At 35.4% G+C, this 23983-nt stretch overlaps 1 pseudogene; it reads right to left on the bottom strand.

Annotated features, from left to right (window-relative positions):
• Positions 1 to 7253: 7253 nt before the first annotated feature.
• On the bottom strand, positions 7254 to 22555 carry LOC104612222 (isocitrate dehydrogenase [NAD] regulatory subunit 3, mitochondrial-like; annotated as a pseudogene).
• Positions 22556 to 23983: the final 1428 nt, after the last annotated feature.

Here is a 23983-nt window from a genome sequence, read left to right as displayed (position 1 = left end):
CGTTGGAAATATCGGTGCTTTAGAAAACGATAACATATTTAGAAGTATTTTTCTATAAAAAATGGTGCTCCAAACCATGCCTTGAAAATCTAGAAGGCATAGTTTGGGAAAACGCTAAATTCGACGTTTTCTCAATTTGGAACTCCTTGCTGCTAATGAGGACATGATGCAACAGTAGCGTGGACCTCCTATAATGAGTACCGGTGTTGAAAAGTGAAAATAAATATAGAGCATTAGTACCAAACAGAAGGTATTGTTGTTGCCCCAGAAAAATGTGTCCTATCTGACAACAATTGTTATATATGCAACATTGATGCCAAGCATATACTATATTTGTATTCTTTCCAAACTGAGCTTTAAGAGTTGGACAAAAAAAAATCCCGATTTCAAAATCAACCGCAATCCCATTCTCTAAAAGCTAATGACAATGAAGCTTAATGAATAACAAATCTAAGAAGTTAAACAATGGTATTGTCATCACTTGCAATCCTAGGCCACAAATTCGCACTTTCCTTTCCAATTGGACTAGTGGTAGAACATCCTTTCATTTTTCCCTTTGGCATTATCTTCGAATTACAAGTAGACACCTGTCTTTCGGCACCACAGCTTCCGCTATTGAGCAATGACAGCAGGTGTGATCTTCTTCGATTTTTGTAGCACTTACTACAAATCCTTGGGATTTAAATGGTTAAGTTTAGGGCTTTGTTGCCACCGAATTTGGTGTAAGATGTCACATACCTTGGAAATATCTGGATCTAATGAAAACCTGAGAAAATGGTGAGAACCCAATGAAAACAATGCTTATAGAGATTAATAAAATATTGGGTTTTGAGGGGCTTTTCCATTTCTAGTGATTTGGATTCATGGGTTACTAGTAGTAGTAATTGTCACTATGTTCATTAGAATCTATGGTAATCTGATCAATTGTATATCTTTTCATTAAATAAGAAAATAATAGTCTGGGGATATAAAAAATTAAACAATTGAATGAGAATCTAAGTTAACTAACAAAATGCTAATGAGAGGGGTGTTTGTTTAATAGCTAAAGTTCAAGGAGGCCTTGTTACTAACCACATTGTAGAAGAGTTTTTTGTAATTTACCCTTTTAGTAGGTTTGGTATCATCGTCTTGTGTTGTGCTTGTACTGAATTTATGCACCGGTAGTGGCATACACGAGAAAATGACCATAAAGAGCATGAAATGTCAAAATGGTACCTTAATAAGTGAGTTTTACGTAACCCAAAACAATAGGTAGTACAAAACATTTGTAGTTATTCAGCCTAACCAAACATAGGGGTGTAGATGGATCGAATTCAAATCGAATAAGTCAATATTCAAACTCAAATCGGATTAAAAAACTCGATATCCGAGTTCAATACAATATTCGACGAATATTAAAAGTCAATGTTGAGTTTGAATTCAAATTCGATTGAATCTTCAAACATTTGATTCGATTCAAATTTGACCGACTAATTATTTTAGGTAATTAATAAATATAAATATATAAATTATTTGTATAATTTAACCATTATATATATTGCATAAATATTTAAATATTTTATATATTATATATAAGAATTAAATAATCAGTGAATTTGGATATTTATCGAATCAAATCAGGTCATATCCAAATTTGATTCAATTATGTCAATTCTTAAATTTAAAATATGATTTTTGAATATTGTTGACACCCCTAACGAAACATGACTATATTTGGATAAAGCCTAATCGCCTATGTGGAAATAACACACACAAACCGGCATGCAACGCAAGGACACCAAACATACCCTAATTTTCTTGAGTGATGGTTCTTTATGGACTCAGGGTTCTAGGAAGCGCTGACCTGACACAAACCTAACTTCTAACATCTTTTATACCATGACATCAAACAATGGTCTCTAATCATCATTATCATATACTAAGCCTTGTCCCAACTACAAGAGGTTGCTACATGAATCCTATTTTGCTATTCCATTTTGTTTATCTATTATTAAAATATGAGCACTTAAATCATTTCTCAATTAATACTTCAATAATGTCCTTTTCACTCTACTCCTAGCTAACTTTTCAAGTCCCTTTAACTTGTAATAGATCACTTCTTTTGGATTCTATTGACAACCTTCTATACACGTGAACAAACCATCTCAATCTTACTTGTTCTTTATATTTTATCACAGATTGGAGCTACTCAAAGGCTTATTCAAATGACTTCATTTCTAACCTTGTTCTTTATAGCTTTACTATTTGTCCATATTAGCATTCACTTTTTTACACTCATTCTATAGACATGTTTGTTGATTGGTGAACACTATGCTCTATACAATATTATTGGTCTAAGACATTGGATTCACATGTGCCTTCCCATGTTGCCTATCATGTTCTAATTCCATGAATTAAATCATCTTTTATTGTTTTCTTTATTATGAATGAATGACATCATCCCCAATTTCTTCTTTATTACGAATGAGCTTGTGGGAGTTTTCTTTGATTAAAATACCCATATTTTTGAATTTGGTCCCTTTTTTGGCTATGAGGACAGAAAAATATAATTTGAATCAAACTTATATTCAAGGTGTTTTTTCTCACCAATAAATTCTAATTTATATCCAATACTTTTAACAACATAAAACCTATGCTTTTTAAAACTGACTTAAAAATGAAATTGTTCTTCCATCCAAATGGTAGGTAAATAATCTAGCCATATGGGGCAATTGGGTTAATCCATGATGTCATAAATGATAAAATTTTAAAAATAGAAATCAATACATAAAATTTAAAAACATGTAAAAAATTGGACACATCTATAATATTTTGTATTATCTTATTAAAGAAAAATAGATATGAAAAAAAGAATTGATTTTATTGATGATGGAAATTAAATAAAATTTTTAAAGTCGACCCAAAAATGAAATTGTTTTCCTAATTAATAGTGGGTTAACAATTCAACATTTTGGATGAAATGTGTAACCCTTGATGTCATAATTAATTAATAAAATTAAAAAATACGAAAATAAAATTAAGAAAGAAATACATAACATTTGTAGAAAACATTTAGGAAATCACTAATATTATGCATTCATCATATTAAACAAAAAATGTGTTATAAATAAGAAATTTTTGTACATAAATATAATATGTATAGACACTTATTATTACTATTATTATAATCATCATCTAAATTTACCACATGTAAAAGCATGTACACATTTGCTAGCCTCTAAAAGATAGGGATAAATATTGTCAAATTTCAATAACTTCCTTCACAACAAGATTCTAAAATAGAACAGAGCCAAGAGCCAAGATTTTTTTAGGGGGTGCCAAAAGTTAATAAGCATGGGGAAAGAAACCTAATCAAATTTATAAGGAACTAACTCTAAATCCAAACTACTTGCATAGTATTTAGTAACCATGGAATTTTAGAAGTCTTCCCATGCACATTTATTTAAAAAAAAAATGATACAATCATGTGAAGTTAAATACTTAAACCTGCCCAATATGATTTGTTGTATGGCAAAGTCAAAATGCCCCTGTTGTATGGCATTTGTGTGGATTTTAAGTGGGAATGCACACCATGTCTCCAAACACCACCTTGGTGATTTGCTTTTCTGGGTTGAATGGTAGCTAGCTTCTCCATATATATTTAACAAGGAGGTCGCAAGATTTTGTTGTGACAGTAATTGCAGCAAGTGTGGGTTCAACCATAAGAAGCCATTTTTGTTGCAACTATGACTTTAAACAAAATAGGAAACTGAAACTATTATAATAAGAGTCAATACCGAGGAAAAAATAAATATGATGAAAATTTTAGGCGCTGCAGTGTAAGCGAAAAGAATGCAAATTTTGGTTTAACTTTGTTTTGAGTTTTACTTTATTCTGCTTCAGGTCTTGTTTTACTTCGTTTGCTCTCCAATCAAAATACAAGATATAATTTTAAACAAAAATAAATCAGAATTTGCACCCAAATCATTTGCACTGTCATAGTTTTTTATCAATGCATATACATTTGCATTGCAACCAAACCAGGCTTTAGTCACAATTTTCTAATTTTTGGGTAGAAAATCAAAAGCCAACAGATTCAATAAAACAATTCCCACAACAAGTTACAAAGACACAAGACAGCAGCACCACTAGACCGAAGACAATACAACTAGAAATCGAACAAACACTACTAAAATATAGTCATGATCACAAAGATTCAACGAATCGCCTCTATTGATGCACAAAAATGAAACCAAAGTTCATTGTCCAACACTATATGCACAACTACCAAATTGAACTGAAAGATTCATGATTCATGCATAAAAAAAGAAGAAATAAAAAACATAATACTACATATTCCGTATTTGAACATGACGATTATCTTTAGGCCAAAATCAAATACAATGACAAAACTGATGATTCTACAAGTAGAAAAAGAAAAATTAGCTAAATGTAGAAGAAACTGTAAGCTTTTTTGCAAGCAGGAAAAAAAAAGAAAAATTAACTACCGTTTCTGTGCCATTAATAGAAAGCTTTGCTGTTGTGTAGAAAGAATTCCCACACTTTCTGTAGTAGTATTTATTTCTCGAATGAAGTTGCTTTCTATGAAATAGCAAGTCTTTCGCACTATTGAATTTTTTATAAGTTCCATTATTCCTTTCACACTCAGCATTTTCTCTCGTCCACATTCAAAATTCTCTCCATTGTCACCATTTTCTATAAAAGAAATAGTAAAGAGGATGATCCAGAGTTGTATAAGAAAAAACTAAATATTTGCCATTTTCTCTAGAAGTGATCTATACATTTAGCGTTAAAATAATTTTTGGGAGTAAAATATTTCATGAATATTTCTTGAAAATTTTCATTTCTTGAATATTTCTGAAAAGTTATCCTAACTGTTGATAGAGAAGTGAAAGGTGTAAACAATTTCATTTCTTGAATATTATAAAAAATTTTATAATATAAATAAATATAGAAAATTAATAGCATCTTTTTCAATTGCAGATGATCATAATGTATCCAAAATTTTCAATAACGTATCCAATTTAGTTATTGTCATAATTTAATTATTTTTTAATTTGATTAATAAAAATATCATAAATGTGTCTAATTTAATTATTACTATTATTATCATTATCTAGAATTGCCATGTACAAAACATGTACACACTTACTAGTTCAAATGAAAGCAGACAAATAAATCTTGATCTAAAGAGAAGGCATTAAAGAAAAAAATAACCTTCATGATGATGGCCATAAAGTGATTCATACAACTATCCTATAGCCAGAGGACCCATGGAATGCCTAAAATGGACTATCATTACAAAGCAATCATAGACTAAGAAAAAAAAACTTAGAATTGTATCAAACAATGTGTAACCATTCTTGTTTTTTATTTTATTTTATTTTATGTTGTCATATGACATTTATCTATGAACCTTTTACTAAAGTTTGCTATCTTATGGGAGCTGTATTTGCCACTAAATATTATTAGGGGGGTGTCTTTTAGCTCTTTTCCTTTCAAATCAACTATTAGTCTATTGCAATTAAAAAACTATTAAGGACAAATGATCAGGGAGGCCAACTGATGGCGGGGTTCTCTTGCTAACAGGATGAAAAAAAGATGAGGGAGCTTTATAATTGCCTATGAAGATGGATTAAGAGATCTGGCATTGAGATGGACTCGTTTTCTCTGCCAAGTTACAACACAGTCTGGTCTCTTGGGCCAAAATCCTGCCTGGCAGATGGCAGTGTTTCACATGCTTGAGAAAAAATGGAAAATTTCCAGCAAAAATCACGTCTATATTATGAATATTTATAAAAGAAGTTACTGTTAAAATCTATTCATAATAACATATTTCATGACTATCTAATACAAAGGAATGGGTCTATTAGTTGGGTCATTTTAATGTGGTACATGGCCCAAGAATCTTCCACATGACACAACAGGAACATCTCCTCATTGATTGTTCTGCGTCACATTTTAGGTGAACTCAAGAGGGTTATGGACCATGTGCCTCGCGTGTTTGGATCTACAGCTGTTCATTGGAAATATACATGTTATCATTCATGGAGAGATGTTCCCAATATACAGCTGTAATGTCTTATGGGTAGGATTGACTCTCCTTTCCCCTTATGGGTAGGATTGACTCTCCTTTCCCAAACTCATATGTATTCAGCATATAAGTCACTTTTTAATTTCTTAAGCTAAAAGGGTTTGACTATGATATGGAAAAGATATGATATCCGAAAAACATTTGACCAATCAACTGAAATCATAAAAGTGGTAACCAATCAGGTATTATTTATCAAAAAATTCATGAGTGGGTTTTGATCGGTCAAAACTCTTTCAATTCCAAGTCTTTCCTGCATCATAATTTTTCCCTTCCTAAAAACTATGGTCCATTCTATACCATGGATTCGCACAAATCTATTATGGGCTCATTTAAAGAAAGATCCATTGGTAAGGCCCATTTTAAAATGTAAAGTCAATCTGAATTTGATTTCAATCGGTGCAAATCCATACTCACACTGTTCGAACAGGCTCTTGCAGCCTTACATTAAAAATATTCCCCATGAAATAAAACACATAAATACGCGGTTGGAAGGGATGTTGCACTGACTGAAGCCGATCTTAATCAATCCATGTTCATGCAATCTGCTGTTTGGGGCGTCTGCATTACATCAACCTCGGGACACAAATGCTAATGTGCTATATAACCCATCTATAAATTGCTCTTTTCTTGTATGTGGTGATACCTTATCACCTGTCACTCTGTCAGGATGTATCTTTTTCTTTCAATGAAATTTTATTTTTACCATAGAAAAATATACCCATGTATAAATTAGGCCAACGTTCATTTATTCCCTTCTAAATCCATTGCACGAAAGTTTATTTTTGTTCCATCAATGCTAAAAGGATTAGTACCCCCTTCCACCAAAATAATAAACAAATAAAAGAAAGTAAAATATCAGGTCTAGCTTCCAAGCTGCGTTTTAAATCAATGGCAGCACAAGATGCTCTCCAGTTTGCTGATCTATGCTGATCTTAGAGTTAGGTTTTCAAGCTGACCTTTAAGCGACAAAACCAAGTTTGCCAGAGTACCTCCAGTTATTTACTCGAGATAACTGGTTATAATGTTTTACAGACTAACATAAAAAAGTTTAGACACCTCCAACAGTAATTATTATTTTTTTTTCTGTAATTTTCAGCAAGGAGTTGCAATAGATCAGATTTCTATCTTTCAACTGAAGGATGAAAATGTGGACTTCATGTAAGTGCAGAACACAAACTGTATTTACTTTCCTGCTGAGGTATTTTTATTAAGCAATCTACATGATCCTGTTGCTTGATTATTTTGAAAATAAAAGAGAAAAGGTGGAAAAGGACATTTTGCCATCCGATTTAAAGAAATTAAAAGAAAGAAAAATAAGGATACTGGAGCTTGGAGTCTGACACAAAAGATGGTCTTTAGGAAGAGAAAAGATCAAGAGGTAAATTCTTTTAGTCAGTCCAGTGAAGCAATGACTGCATCAATGACCTCTTGAGTGCTGCTGTCTCCTCCAAGATCTTTCGTGCGGTACTTGCCATCTGAAATCACGTGCTTCACAGCAGTCTCTAACCGATCAGCAAAGGAAGGAAATTGTAGATGCCTCAACATCATGGCAGATGAGAGAAGCAGAGCTACTGGGTTTGCCTTCTTCTGTTCAACCACCGTAGGATTTCCCACATTGCCTGCTGAAGCACCTTGCTCAAAGATGGCATGATCAGCCCCAACATTGCCTGCAAAAACCAAAATCCATGTATCTATCATTTTTATCGAGGAATACATAACTAAGGTAAGAAAAGAATGGAAACAGCAGGGCCAGTGCGCATGTAAGCACAAATACTGAAAGTTTGTTTATACAAACTAACATAAACTGCAAACAGGATTGAATTCTCAACAAATAACAACCAATCAGACCCCTTCAGTTTCTACTGTATTTTTTTTCAGCATGCATGTCACATGAAGAAAGATGCAAATGTGACATGATCGAAGCACATCATGAATTCAAAAGAGAAAATTTCTTTAAAATCGAAGAATTGGCTTGAATGATACAACTTATTAAGAGAGTGACTGAATTCCTTAGAAATCAACGACTTGATCAACTCCCCTCTTGCAAGTATCTATTATCATAGTACTTAGCACTCACACCACTGGTTTATATGAATGGAACAAGGGAAATTTGAAAAAATAGTATTGATAGATGGTAGAAATTTGAATATAATACTCATAGGCGGTGAGTACCTCCTGGCATGACACCAGTGCTTCCAGCAATACCAGCTGCTGTATTTGCCATAAAGGTTAGGTGTCACCTGCAAAACATAAATGAATCTGCATGTAAAGAGTTGGTCAAGATATGCACATCAAATCAGTGAGGTACAACTATTGCAAATAAAAGGAGACAAAAAAGAAAAAAAAGGAAAAAGGCCAAAGTTTACATACATTATGTATGTAATCTAGCTAATGAGTTGGCATGCTAGTAACGATATGCCTGTAAAAAAACACTTCTCCTCGTATAACTAGTAATGCCCAATCTTTTCAGGAACTTGAAACTACTTGGTAACAATAAATCTCATTCCATGAAGAAAATTCAGCCATAAAGAAAACTTAAATCCATATTTCTTTATATTTTACTCCTTTTTGTCCAATTTTCTTACAGTTATTTTAAAATAAGTCTCATCCACTTGGTAAAGGGATGCAACTTGAGAATTCTTTAGAGTTTGAAGGGGCCTAGACAAGATTCAGTTGGAATTCTTTGACCTGGGTACCCATGGTTTGCACCTAAGGTTTTGTCTGAAAATATTTCCTCTAAAGAGGGAGAAGAATTTTTATAACTGTAAAAATGTGAGCAGTGAAACTTGTAATGCCATTCCTCAAAATTAATTTTTTGGCACTTCAGCAATGCTAGTCTAATTTATCAAGATTGTTTTTCAATCCTTAAGCACTTTATTGTGTTATAGTCTGAGGCATCAAGTTGTTCAACATCTTTGCATCATTGTTAGAGAAGGAAAGTTCTTCATATTGGCCTGTGTCAGCATTTTACACTGCTTCGGGCTCGGGTTGGGCCTATCAATTTTTGACAAAGGCCCAACCAGAGCCTGCCCAAGTTGCACCCCCCTAACCATGAGAAATGTGTTCACCTTAAATAATAATATATAAGCACGAATAAATGGTGCAATGTTACATCCATGGATCCATACATGTCCTTAGGAGCTATACATGTTCTCATTAGAGCAGCAAGGTGGTGGATCATGTTTCTTATTATCTCCTATTCATGGTGCAAACTATTTGTTCATGACTTTTGGGGATATGATTAGATTCTTTATTATGATAAATGATAAAGCTTTATAGAAAATTAACTCAATATTCAATAAGATCATTAATAAGGGGACTTTCAGAGGAAAATTTTCCAAATTGATGAGTTGGAATTGGGAATGGTTTCCCCTAGAGATCATGTAGAAGGAGAGGACCGCTTGGTAGTGTATCACAGCTCATAGGATCCTGTAAGTTGGAGTCCTGTATGCAGTTCTTTCTCAAAGGTCTAATAGGTAGACCTGTGGCTTCAAGGAGATGTTGTTGGAGTTATGACAAATTGGTGTTAAGAAAAAGCATTGGACCTACAAGGAAGAGAAGGTCTCCTTGGGATGAGGGAGGTTCAAAGTTTCAAATCTCACCTTAAAAACTGATGTATAGGAAAAGTAATGCTGTGAAGTATGAGTTTTGCATCTGACGTGGACATGCGGTAAAGTAGGTGAGATGGTGGACCCAGGTTCTCACTAGTCACTACTTAAGTCTATAAGTGGTTGGAAGCTTTTATTTGTAATGTGCATGTGGTTATTAAGGAGACACCTAGGAGAAAAGGTGTTTTCTAGTGGGTGCCTTTTATATCACATCATTTTTCCTTGGCATCCTCTTAGGCAATGAAAAAGGTAAGGGTGGAACCTTACCATATTTTGTATTTTATTTGTTCTCCAAGTTAAGCATATAGCATATATAATAGTATATCATTGATTACTTGTTTCCTTGGATTCTTACTGCAGTACTTAGCTTTGAATTCAGTATGATAATTATGATGAAGTCATATTTCGTTATGTGATGCAATGTGTCTTGATATGCAAAATTCATCATTATTGGTTTTCTTTTAATATTTTTCAATACAAAATAATAACAAGTTGAAAATATGGCATGTGTTGAAATGGATCATATCCAATAAATTAAAGGTCTTATTTGTCAAGAACACTACCTAACCGGTCTCTACATGGCACCTTAGGCACTTAGATGAAAAAGTGGCATCTTGTTGCCTAGTCTTGCCTTGCTGCCTTGATAGCAATGAATGGGACATTGGTGTTTCTCCATTTTATTTTTAAAATTCATATCCTAGGTCCTTGAACAAATCAGAAACATCAAAAGCAAATCCTATTTAAAATACAAATAATTCAATTAGAGAATTTTTTAGCACCATAGTCATTGTAAATATTCTGACTTTATCTTAAAAATATAAATAAATAATGGAATTCACCAACATAATTGAAACCGGAAGATTCATTGGAAAAGTAAGTATATGACCAGAAACACTATTTAAACTGTGAAATCACATACCATGACATCAAATTGCTCAGGCTTTGAAACAAGCTGCATGCAGCAGTTGTCTACAATAACCTCACGACAAGATTCTAAAAACAGACCATCTGCAACCTTCATAATATTGGCTTTGTGCACAGCTGTTACTTTCTTTCTATTGTTTAGGTAAGCATACTCGAAAGCATAGTTTGCAATCCGCTCTGAGCAAAACTGTGTAATTACCTAGAAAAGGTGCTAAATTAGATACAATTTAAAACGTTTCTAGGAAAGATATCTTAGATCAACACTCTCAGTTAGAAAGCTAACAATGAAACAGAATTAAAATCCCATAGGGTGCCAGATTGAAAATTAAGCCACTGCAGAGGGAGAAACTCTATATTAGCAATCCAGAAAGTAATGAATCAAAGCAGAACATACAAGGCAGCCATCATATGGATCAATTTTGATCATTATTCTTAAGGATTGGGCTATAGAACTTGTTAGATGGCTCTTTTTTCTTTTGTTCCTTTCTCTCAGCTATCAGATGATGATGGTGGCCTTTGTGGATGAACCTTTGGTAGAACGGATTAGCGGAAACCCTTTCTTCTCTTTACTTTTAGGAGAGAATTTGAAGTACAGCTGGGCTGTAACCATATAGTAGGAGAGAGTCATATTGTGCAGTTGAAGTTGAAAAGCCCATTCCAAAACCTACCCTTTCCCAGGCAGTAATCCTATCAATTTTTCATAACCCTCCTCCTCCCCCAATCCCCACCTCCTCCTCCTCCTCCCCCCATAGACACACAAGGAATCAATTGGGTCTCTCCAGGTACTGATAGAAGACAAGGAGAAATAGAGGTGTAATGTGGGCTGTGTAGGGCTGGCACACAAGCCTTGGCGGGCTGTGCTTGCCAGGATTGGAACCCCTCAAAACTACCCCCCTTTCTACACTCCCCCTCAAACTAATGTTGGGGAACAAGCATTAGTTTGCCCATAAGAAACACATGTCTAGCCCACGTCATAGCCTTGGTGAATAGATTTGCAAGCTGCAGGCAATAAGAAACATGGGGAAGAGAAATATGGTCATCAAGGAGAAGATCGATGAAATGACAATCCACTTCAATATGCTTGGTACATTTATGAAAAACTGGATTGGATTCTATTTTGATGGAACTCATATTATTGGAAAAAAGAGGAATGGAGGAGGAATGATCAATGCCCATATCCTGAAGTAGAGCTTTGAGCCAAACTGTTCCACTGCAAATAGAGGACATTGTGCAATACTTAGCTTTAGTAGATGAGTTGGATATTGTTTGTTGCTTCTTACATTTCTAGGAAACAAGGGAGCCACCTGGAAGACACACCAACCAGTAGTGGAGCAGCATGTGCTAGGACAGCCAGCCCAATCTACATCGGCATATGCTCTAAATAATACAAAATATTTGTAGCCCAAGCGAGAGATAAAAAGAGACAACCAAACATCACTGTGTATAAGATGAAAAGGAATAGAAGCATGCTCAGAAGAAGATGGAAAAGGCAAAACATGGACTTTACTATAGCAACAAGTCAAACAACACTTACCAATATGCTTAAATAAAGAGCTAGTAACAGGTAAAAGACTAGAAGAAAGCATATAATCCAAGTTTTTAGCATGAGCGTGATGTAGACGTCTATGCCATAAATGCCACACATTATATTACAAGAGATAGATGGAGAATTGTAAGTAGTAGAATAAAAAACAAGAAGCCATAGAAGGACTATTGTCCTTAAATTCCAAAGAAAATAGACGTCCCAAGCCTATGCCCCTTTCCCTTTCAGCTCCCCACTGCATTGGCCCTGGATGAAACAATCATCATGAGAAAAAATGAACATTGTTAACATCATCAACAAGTTGCCCAACAGAGATTAAATTAGTAGTCAACTTAGGAACAAAAAGTGTTTGGGGAGATAAAACATATTAGATTGGGAGGTAGATAAATACAAGTCATTACATCCACAGATTGGAAGAGTTTCACCATTAGCAATAACAATGTGATTGTTAGTAGGACATGTTTGGGAGACTGACCAAAGGAAACCCTAGTTATATGGTTCAAGGCTCCATAATCAATTATCCACATATGGGATGGAGAAGCGCACAAGTAGACTTACCAGTCAAACCTATAGAAAAAAAAGGCAGAAGAAATAGCCGAAGACATCAATTGTTGAATCGTATCTTTAGTAAGAGAACCTTGAGAATCTGCTTTGGGAACTGAAATAGAGGAAAAAGAAGCATTGATGGTTCCGCTGAAGCCTGGAAGGCTTTATGCAGTCCTTTCTTGGGAGGCTGAGTTGGGCATTCAGCAATAATGTGCCCTTGTTGTTTGCAATAGGTGCAAAGGTTCTTCTTGCAGTGAGATGCCACATGCCTAAAATCTTTACACTCATAGCACTGCATCTTCGAAAAATCTTTGTTTCCTTTTGCTTAGTAGACAAAAAATTTCATCCAAGCCATTCTCATTATTATCAAGAGAGGACTGAATATGAAGCTGGATTTCCTCTCTTAATAACTTACCAAGAATAACATCCAAATCAGGTACTGCTTCCCTACTGAGAATGTTTGATCATACTGTCTCATAATCAGGCCGGATATGCATGAAAAAATGCATAACTTTCCTCTTATTAAAGTGTTTCTTCATAGTTTTTACACAATAGTTTGTAGATAAATCCCCTAGGTGGACCAACTCATATTCGTTCTAGAGGTTCACAAAACCAGCATAGTACTTTTGAATTCTTTTCTTCCCCTAAGCATAAGAAAATATGTTCGACTCTGTTTGATATTGTCTAGACATATTTGACTGCTGATAGACCTTCTCAGGGTATTCAAACATGTCATGTGCAATCTTGACTCCCCTTATTGGAATTGCAACACCGACAGTGACATATCCAAGAATCCAAGACACAACTTGGGCATTTTCTATCTTCCATTGCTTCAGCCCCTTAGCATCACTAGCATTGGGCGTGGCTGTAAAATCATCAATATAACTCCACAATCCTTTCCCTTCAACAAAGTATTGAAAGTGAAATTTCCAAAGTGCATAGTTGCTGCCATTGAATTTCGTTGAGATGATTTCACCTTTCCCAGGTCCTATAGTCAACAAAGAATAGAGAAGACAAAGGAAACCAACAGTACAATCACTGAAAACAAGCAAGAGTGTTGGGAGAAAAGAGACAAAGCCTCTTCCAGCCAAGAAAAGGTGTCCAAACCACACGGCAAACTGAAAACTTAAGTCACAGTTCAGAAAAGAGGAGACTAGTTACCACGAACTGATGTCTCCTATAAAAGATCTAATAAGATTTCTCTTGCTGATTGCATAGAACAGAGGAGACTGGTTCTAGGGTTGATCAAAACAATCCTGAACCAATCACTAGAGCTAAGAAAAGCAAAAGGATTTGAAAGAACTAAGAGGAAATCAAAGAACAATCTACTCTGATACCATGTTAACCTAGGAAAAGAGAGAAACAATGAATGCTCCAAGACTGTTCGGTTGGTCTGATGATTCAATACAACCCAGAAACAGGATTTATACTAAAAGAATAAAAGGACAAAACTGACCCTACAAGAGAAGATTAAATATAGTGAGGTACAAAGCCATCTAGTGTAGACACTACAATAATAGTATACAATAGAATACAAAAAGACAAAACTACCCCTCATCTATACACATATAACTAAAAATCACTTTGTCTTTATTCTTGCAAAACCCTGCATTGCATGTCTGCATGCAATTATGTAACTCCCTGTGCACAATGTTCCCAAGCTATGATACCTAGATAAATGTACAAGCGTGTCATATCTTTATTTATTTATTTCTTTCTTTATCATCATCATCATCATCATTATTATTATTATTATTATTATTATTATTATTATTACTTCATGGGGTATCCCCCATACCCATAACCACCTAACCCTGGTGACCATAGGATTTGATCCCAAGTATTTGCTATAACCAGCCAGAGAATATACCAATTGAGCCACCATCAATTGGTATCATTTCATACTTCATTTTTTAGTGTAAAATTTGTATCTATAATTGTATCTACTGTGCCCTTGCTGTATTCATGTAACATAGTTCCTTTTTTTTATCCATCAATAGGGAATGGTTTTGTTTTGTTAGTCTAGTTGCTTAGAGAAGCTCCCCAAACAACCAACACCAAGGAATCTTGCATGTGGCCAATTAGTTTGGAGTCCAAAGGACTCCTCATAGGGATGATCATTTGTAGCCTGGCCCATAAATTTCCGGTCAATCTTGAAGAAATTTCATTTTCATTTATAAATATCATTTGTAAACACTCAGTTGAGATGCTAAAGGGTACTTGTATTATTGTTAATATTTATCTAATCAGGGAATTTATGTGTAAATGTAGTAACACACCCAATTAATATAAAAACTAATGAAATTGGCATGAAAACAAGAAAGATATGCATCACCCTTCTTTCTCTTTTTCTTATCCTCTTTTTTCATTTTTCTCTCAGATTAAAACTTCATAATTACAAGTTGGTATCAAAGATTAGGGCATTGTGTAGAGATAAAGAGATTTAGCCGAGGAGGCCACTTTTGTAATTTACTTTTTGTTGTATTTTATTTTTCTTGTACACTATTTCTTTTGTACTCTAAACATTTTTTGGTCCTTTTACAGATTAATATAAATATTGTTTCTTAGGGTGTTGATCATTCTATTCGACACACCCACAAATCTGTTGTTGTCTTCTTCCTCTGGCTTTATAGACTCAGATCAGACTCTAACATGGTAGCAGAGCAGGTCACGATCAGATCTACTAAGTTTTTTTCTCTGTTCTTTGAATCTTTTGGCATTTGGGGATCTTCCTAACAATACTAGGGGATCCTTTGGTGCCCTAGAATTTTTTTTCTCAAGGCTGTTTCAATCAGACCTTGACAGATCTGAAACCTGTGAGTCTATGCCACCAGTTTTATTTCTTCTCTTTGATCTGCACTTGGAGACATCAGATCCACTTGAAACTTCAGATCTGGTGTCACCCAGAGGAGTTCTTGTGAGCTCCTTCAGCTTGGTTGAAATTGGATTGGTTTGAGAAGGGTTTTATTTTTCTCTTGGTTCAGCATACTGTAACAGTTTCCTTTTCTGGATATCTGAGTGAAAGGTACCTTCCTATCATCATATCTGTTTGATTTCTGATATCAATCTTGGAAATCAGCACCTTTTTTTTATGATAATGGCTTCAGAAAGAATGGATGTCCTTCCCATCAAATTTAATGGATCAAACTATGCCTTGTGGAAGTTTAACTTTCAGTTTCATGTTGAGGCACAGGGTCTTTGGGGTTATTTAGATGGAACTACACCTAAACCTGATGACTCAGACATTAAGACTTTAAATCAGTGGAAAATTGATAATGCAAAAATTGCATCATGGATTCTGTCGTGGTACTTCTCAATAAAATGGAGTAGCTGAAAGAAAGAATAGACACATCCTGAGTGTAGTTCGAACTCTTTTGTAAGCTTCTCATGTTTCTTCTTGGCTTTGGGTGGAGGCGGCCAGCATTGCTGTGTATTTAAAAATCTTCTTCCATCATCTATTTTGAACAACACTTCTCCCTTCCAATCCCTTTTTCATAAATCTCCAAACCTATCATTGCTCAAAGTATTTTGTTGTGTCTGCTTTGTTCACTTTTCACCTCATGAACACACCAAACTAACTGCATAGGCAGCTTTATGTGCCTTTGTAGGTTATAGTCCTGACTACAAGGGATTTCTTTGTTATGATCCCAAAGCCCATCGTATTAGGATTTCTCACAATGTCATCTTTATTGAGCACATGTCTTTCTTTGAGCATACTGTTAAAATGCCTGCTCCTTCTGTTTCTTTGTTGAACAGATTTGATTCTACAAATCCCCCTAATGCTCTGACATCACCCGTTCAGCAACTTCAAACCTACTTCAAAAAACAACGGTCTACATCAACTCTTATGCCCCTTCCATCTTCTCTGACATCAGATGCTGATCCAGTTACTCCATCTATTCCTATAAGTTCTTCTGACCCTCCACTTGAACCCACTACACATACTTTGTGTCGTTCCTCTAGAATTTCCCGCCCTTCTGATGCTATGGTTATTCCCCAGACAATAGTTCCTTTTTTGCTGTTTTATCCACCACATATATTCCTAAAACTTATCAACAAACTATAGCAATTCCACATTGGAAAGATGCCATGGACTTTAAGATCCAAGCCCTTCTTGAGAATGACACTTGGAATTTGGTCAAAGCTCCTCCTGAAGCTTCTCTCATTGGGAACCGCTAGGTTTATTCGGTAAAGCTGAAGTCATACGGAAGTTTAGATAGGTATAAGGCTAGACTTGTTGCTCAAGGCTATAAATAGGAATATGGGATAGACTATGAGGAGACCTTTTCTCTTGTGGCAAAAATGACTACCGTCAGACTTCTATTAGTCATCTCTGTAGCTAAAGACTAGACAATCCATCAGATGGATGTGAAGAATTTATTCCTACATGGGGAATTGAAGGGAACTGTTTACATGAATCCACCTCCTAGATATGGTACAAATTCACGGCTTGTCTGTCGTCTCAAGAAGTCTCTGTATGGCCTAAAACAAGCACCCAAGTCCTGGTTTGAAAGATTCAGATATGTAATAACTAATGTTGGCTTTGTCCAGAGTTCTTCAGACCATTCTCTCTTCACCTTAAATCGGAATCAGGGCGTGACTCTTCTTCTCTTATATGTTGATGGTATAATCATTACAGGGAATGATGTGGAAGGAATTACTGTTTTGAAACAACTTCTTAGTGATTTCTTTAAGATGAAGGATTTGGATCCTTTAACTTACTTCTTAGGACTTGAGGTTAGTCGTACTTCCCATGGTTATTTTGTTAATCAGCACAAGTATGCAATGGATCTTGTTAAAATGGCTAATCTCAGAGACTCCAAGACTGTTGATACTCCCTTGGAGATGAATCTGAAACTAAGCGAGGATGATGGCTCTCTTCTTGAAGATCCTACTCTTTATCGATAGTTTGTAGGCAGCCTAGTATATCTCATGATGATTTGGTTGGATATATCTTATGCAGTCTAGATAGTGATCCAATTTGTGTCATCTCCGTGACAACCACACTTGTCTGTAGTCCATCGGATTATTAGGTATCTGAGGGGAACCTTATCTCATGGCTTATACTTCTCTTCCTCTTCATCCATCAGCCTTACTGCCTATAAAGATGCTGACTGGGCTGGTTGCCCTGATAGTCGATGATCCACCATAGGCTGGTGTGTTTTCCTTGGTAACTCCCTCATTTCTTGGAAGTGTAAGAAACAATCTACACTTCCAAAATCTTCCACTGAAGCAGAATATAGAGCTATGTCCTCAGTATGTAGTGAGATTATATGGCTACAAGCTCTTCTACATGACATACTACAAGAGTTGCAACAATTAGTTCCTCTCTTTGCAGACAATGTCAGTGCAATCAAAATTGCTTCTAATCCTGTCTTCCATGAGCGCACAAAGCACATTGAAGTTGATTGCCACTTCAGTCATGATCTTCTTCAAGTTGGCACTATTTCTTTCCCATGTGTCCTTTGGTCTCCAACTTACTGATCTTCTGACAAAGGCGATGCCTCGAGCACAACATTTATTCCTTATGGACAAACTAATGCTCATTCCTAGGCATCAGTTTAAGGGGTGTGTAGTGACGAAGAGAGTTAGCCGAGGAGGCTACTTTTGTAATTTACTTCTTGTTGTATTTTATTTTTCTTGTACACTATTTCTTTTGTACTCTAAGGACTTTTTGGTCCTTTTACAAATTAATATAAATATTGTTTCTTAGGGTGTTGATCATTCTATTCGACACACCCACAAATCAGTTGTTGTCTTCTTCTTCCTCGGGCTTTATAGACTCTGACACATTGGTCATGAGGAGAATTGCTGGTTGCTAATGTCATCATTGTCAGCGATTGACATTGGTAGGTTGTATGATCTACTGGTGCCTGAAAAGAAGACGATCATACCCCCTAATAGTTATTGAGTTTAGAAGAATTTCCATATAGTTTTCAATTCAATTTGAGTAGGTTTCCTAATTTCTATATTTTACATGTGGAAATTGGTGAAAATGCAATCTTTGATTTCTGGATTTGTTGGTGCCCTATAAAGTTTTTTGGGGATTGTGGCCGTTAATGATGATTTGGGAGACATTTTTAAAAGATCAGAAGTTGCCTCACAAAGATTGGATGAGTTTTGGAGGATATGTAATGATTTCTCCTCTCTGTATTTGCTACCCAGCACTGATTATCTTTTGTTTGGGCAGTTTGAGAACAGTTTATGACATCTATTGACTTCAACAAGGTGACTTTGCATATTGAGCAACCACCACAATCTGATTCATTGGATTCAGGTGATATCAGCCCCCTATTTTTGTTTTATCCGCTCCACTTAGTTCCCTTTTTGATCCTGACGTTGACCTTCCCATTGCTGTGCACAAAGGAAAAAAAGACAATGTGTTTGTTTACATGTGTGGCCACCTATCCTATATCTACTTGTATTTCTTATGATTTATTGTTACCTCCTATTATGCATTTTTTTTTTCTTTTTTTTTCCTTTGTTCCTATTCCTAGTTCTATTATAGAGGCATTGGAGTCACCTCAATGGAAGGAGGCTATGACCCTAGAGATGGGTGCTCTCATAAATAATTAGACATGGAAAATCTTTAACCAAGGGCAAGAATTACCAAGAGATTCTTGTAATAAACTTTGACTTGTAATAAAGAGATATACCTAGAACTATGGCATTAATTGCCAAGAGATTCTTGCTCCCATGGCCAAGATAAAATCCTCTAATTTATTCTCTTTGTAAACAAACCACTCTTGGTCCTTATTCCAATTGGACATCAAAAATACCTTCCTCAATGGTTACTTGTAGAAGGAAATAGATATGGATCTACCACCTTGAATGTGTACTCTAGATAGCTAGGGAAAGGTCTGTTAGCTTTGAAAGCCGATTTATGGGCCTCCAGTAATTATTGAGGACGTGGTTTGATAGATTTAGAGAAATTGTCTATAAGTATAGGTTTGTACAGTCTCATGCCGACCATACTCTCTTTATAAAGAGTGGAAGATTCTTAAACCATATTGGTTGTGTATTTTGGCAACATTGTGATCACTAGAACAATTTGTTTCAGATCTCAAAATTAAAAGGCATTCCTTGTATCTAAAACTGAGATCAAAGACCTTGGAGATCTCAAGTATTTTTTGGGTATTTAAGGTAGTAAGATTCAAGAAGGGGAAATTTGTCCCTCAAAGAAAGTATATGTATGTTTTGGACCTTCTTAAGGATGCAAGGAAGCTTGGTGCCTAGCCAGTTGACACACCTATGGATCCTGACCACAAATTGGAAACTGAAGATGGGGAGATTCAACCTAACAAAGGGATGTATCAGAGGTTGGTGAGGCAGTCACTATATCTCTAGTTAACATGACTCTATATTTCTTATGTTGTTAGTGTGGTTAGTCAAATTATGCATTAGCTTAGGACCTTTCACATGCATGATGTAGATATAACTATGTTCTACTTAGAAGGCACCCCAAGGCTCCGTTTGTTTGCGATACAAATGCCGAACTGGGGTATTTATGCACCCTGGTTCGCATTTGCGAGCGTTTGTTCAAAACGTAAAGAAGTAATGATTATCAGAGCAAAAAAGCATTTTTGACACTTTTGTACTCTAAAAAGAGAGCATTTCTGTACCTATTTTTTGGATACAATTTTGTGTTCATTTGATAATTAACTTTTTGACCAAAGTTGAGGAATTTGGAGCATAAGATAGTTGGAGCATTTAATGATGGGCCCACACCTTTGCACTAATTTCAAACAAACAGGATGAATGCAAAAACGGTTTAAAATGTGAACCGTATTTGCATTCATGAACTGAAAAATGCGTAAATATGTAGTGTACATATTTGCATTTGCATTGCAAACAAACGCAGCCCAAGGAAAGTATTGTTGTATGCTAACCATGGACATCTAAGAATGGGAGCCTATATCAACACAAGAAATAGAGTAAGAAGCAATCCATTGCAGGTCAGTCTAGCATAGAAATAGAACAAGCAACAATGGTTCATGGTGTATCATAGTTGATATGGTTTGGTTTAAGAATCTCCTTATTGAGATGGATATTCAACTCGAGAGACTGATGACACTTTACTAGGACAACCAAGCAGCCATTAACATTACCCACAATCTGGTTCAGCATAGCTGAATCTAGGATATAGAAGTGGGCGGACATTCTATCTGTGAATGAGTAACTAGTGGAGAGGTGTGCATGCTATTTGCGAAGCTGATCATTTGGCTGATTTCTTGACTAAAGGGGTTCCCAAGTTGAAGCTAGAAAACAATCTTGCAAGCTGGGCATGTATAGAATTTCTCTTCAATTCATAATTTCTCTTCTTCTTATCACATCTTTTCCTTTCTCAACAAATTTTTGAGCTCTATTTTAGCTCATCTTCACGTTATAAGTTAACTTGTCTTCTTCTCTGCATCTCAGTAATTACAATTTGTTCATTCTCTCCTATTTTCAACCTTCCATCTAATTAACTCGCTACTATCCTCCCCAGATTCCTACTTCTTACTGCTCTACTATTGTCGCATCAAAAACCATGAAATGAGAAAATGCATCATCCATTTGCACGTGTGAACATGGCAATATTGATTAGTCAAATCCTTTTCTTCTTTATAACAAAAAATGATTAACTCAACGAGGAAGGAGAATTATCAAATCCTTTTCTTCTCTTTTCTTTTTTCAGTTCTTTCATTTTTTGGCTTCATTTTCTTTTTTTTTTTTTCAGTTCATGATAATGCCTAGCTTGCTTTGAAACTATGTTCTTTAGGAAATTTCATGGAAATTTAAGATACAAAAATGAGAAAAAGTAGGTTTTATCTTGCATTTGGCATTTATTTTTGTTTGGTGAAAATTGGGGAATATCAATGCTTTGAGACACTCATATGTCAGATATTTTGGCAACAAGAAATCCTAATTGATTTAGATTCCTTGTTACCTATGAAATACAGCCAAGTTAAATAAATAGGATATTGGAATTATATGAGACAAATAAGTTTTGAATTTCCTTTCTTCATATTTTTTGGCCTAATGTAATTCATTAGTTAAAAATCATTCAGAGACCAAATTATAAATCAATATAGGAAAAAACAAGGGAAACTAGATGGCTTAACTCTTCTAGTGGCACTCCTTTTAAAATTTAACTAAATCCATAAACCTTAAAGTTTAATTTATATTGACTCCGACTACATTAGAGTTACCTGTTAATCAAAGAACTTGCAATAAATGCAGTGATCACAAGATTAACGAGAGAAGGTAAAAAGGAAAAGAACAAAGAGGCAGAAAATGGATCAAGAGGAATACCTTGAGACTCTCAACTACACCAGGAACCACCTCATGCTCAAGCCCTGAATATTCTCCTTTTGTATTCTCTCGTATCACAACAATATCAACATTCTCATGCCTTGTTGGAAGTCCAGGCAGATTGAAACAATGTACAAGTGATGCATAGAGATCAAGCTCCTTTCTCAATTGAACATTCAATGAGCTGACACCTCCACCAACTGGTGTGGCCAAACCACCTTTTAAGCAGACTTTATTTTTCTTGATTAAATCAATTACCTCCTTGGGAACTTCTTTCATGTCACCACAAACTTCATATCTCTCAAAGTATACCGGTGCATGCATTGCCTCCATGACCTGCTCGACTGCATCTGTGACAAGAGGACCAATTCCATCGCCTGGAATTAATGTTACAGCTCTAGGAGTTCCATCACCAGGTCGGGGCATTTAGGTAACAAACCTCTTTGGCTCAAAATGTAACCCCAGCCCTGGAACCGGAGAGTTGGGTGGAATAGAGGCTGATGATTTTTGGAGTTGCCTCAGAATTGGTACTATTCTTCTTGCCATGGATGGAGATCTCTTCTACATAATAAAGTAAGATCCAGAAAGAGATAATAGTTGAGAAATCCTACAACTCCTCAACAAAAAAAAAATAATAATAATAATAGTAGGTTCTACCAGCTCCTATTACCATGGTTAACTATATATTATCTTTAAAACATTTAATAAAACCAGGAAGCTATTTTTGTCTAGAGCACATGATTGATAGATGTTGAAAACCAGAGGTTGAGAAAGAGAAGGTTGGTTTTGCACAAAAAATCCCATCTTACTATGATGTAGTGAGGTTGCTTTTATAATAATGCTTTTTTAGGAGAATTAGATTTCTCAAATTCATAGTTTATTAGCTTCTGTCTTCTTCCTCTTTTCTATCTTTTTTTCTTCAATTCTTGGTAATGCCTACTGGTATTTGCATCTCTGTCCCCCAGAAATCTCGCCGGGATTCAGTGATAGTTTTGTGGAAAAGAAAAACAACTGAGTGAATGATGTTTTATTTTGCATCTCATAATGTTTTTGGCGTTGGTCAGTTTGTGAGCCATCCAACTGACTAGTCTGGCATTCCCATTCAGAAGTAAAATAGAATAAATAAACGAAATGAATATTATCCATTAAAGAAACACCGACAACAAAGATCAAGCACGCCAAAGCAAAAAAAGTTCAAAAAAAGTCATTACCAGTCGGCTTCCTACTCATCCAAAATTCTCACGAATTCTGCAATAAAGCAAGTAAAGGCATAACTCAATTGAAAGTTTACATATCTAATTATCAAGATTCTCCTTCAAACTTCAAACATTCCACTAGAGATTCAAGAACTCAGTGTATAATAGCTTTTCAAAACTAAACTGCCCAAAAAACACCTAAAAACTGAAATTAGAACAACAACACAATCCAGATCCGCCTTCAACATTCTAAGACACAGTGAAAGAAATGTAGGGAAGTGGGTTTACCGGTACCCTTTTGATTATGTCTTCAAGACTTCAACCAGAGACAGAGAGAGATGGAGGTGAGAAAAAGTAATATAAAGAAAGAGCAAGTCGGAAAAAGGAAAACGTAAAAAAGAATATTCAAACAGAGAACTCAAAGAGAAAGTTCTAAAGTTTCCAATTGATTGGCTCCGGCCAGCGAGAAGAAAAATGTACCAAGCATCAACTTGACAAAAAAAAGGAATGTTATAAATAATAAGATTAAAAAAAACAGAACACTTAATTGAAAATTCCATGCTCACTTTTCATCGACTCAAAAGAGAACCGTCAAGAGGGAGAGAGTTGTTGAGCCTCCGATCTTGAGTTGGCTCGTTGACATTGCAGGGGTTTGATTCGTTTGAATAATGTTATTCCCGATAACCTGCGCTTCCTCCTACTATAATACAATGTCTCATACGGTTACTATTTGGGCCCGTTATGCCATGTTCGCTTCTCCAGGCCTTGTTTTTTTAAT

The sequence above is a fragment of the Nelumbo nucifera genome, chromosome 1 (genome assembly GCF_055504915.1).
Source record: "Nelumbo nucifera cultivar China Antique chromosome 1, China Antique-T2T, whole genome shotgun sequence".
Classification (NCBI taxonomy): Eukaryota; Viridiplantae; Streptophyta; class Magnoliopsida; order Proteales; family Nelumbonaceae; genus Nelumbo; species Nelumbo nucifera.
The sequence above is the reverse complement of the archived record's forward strand: the minus strand, read 5'-3'. Positions and strand labels throughout refer to the sequence as shown.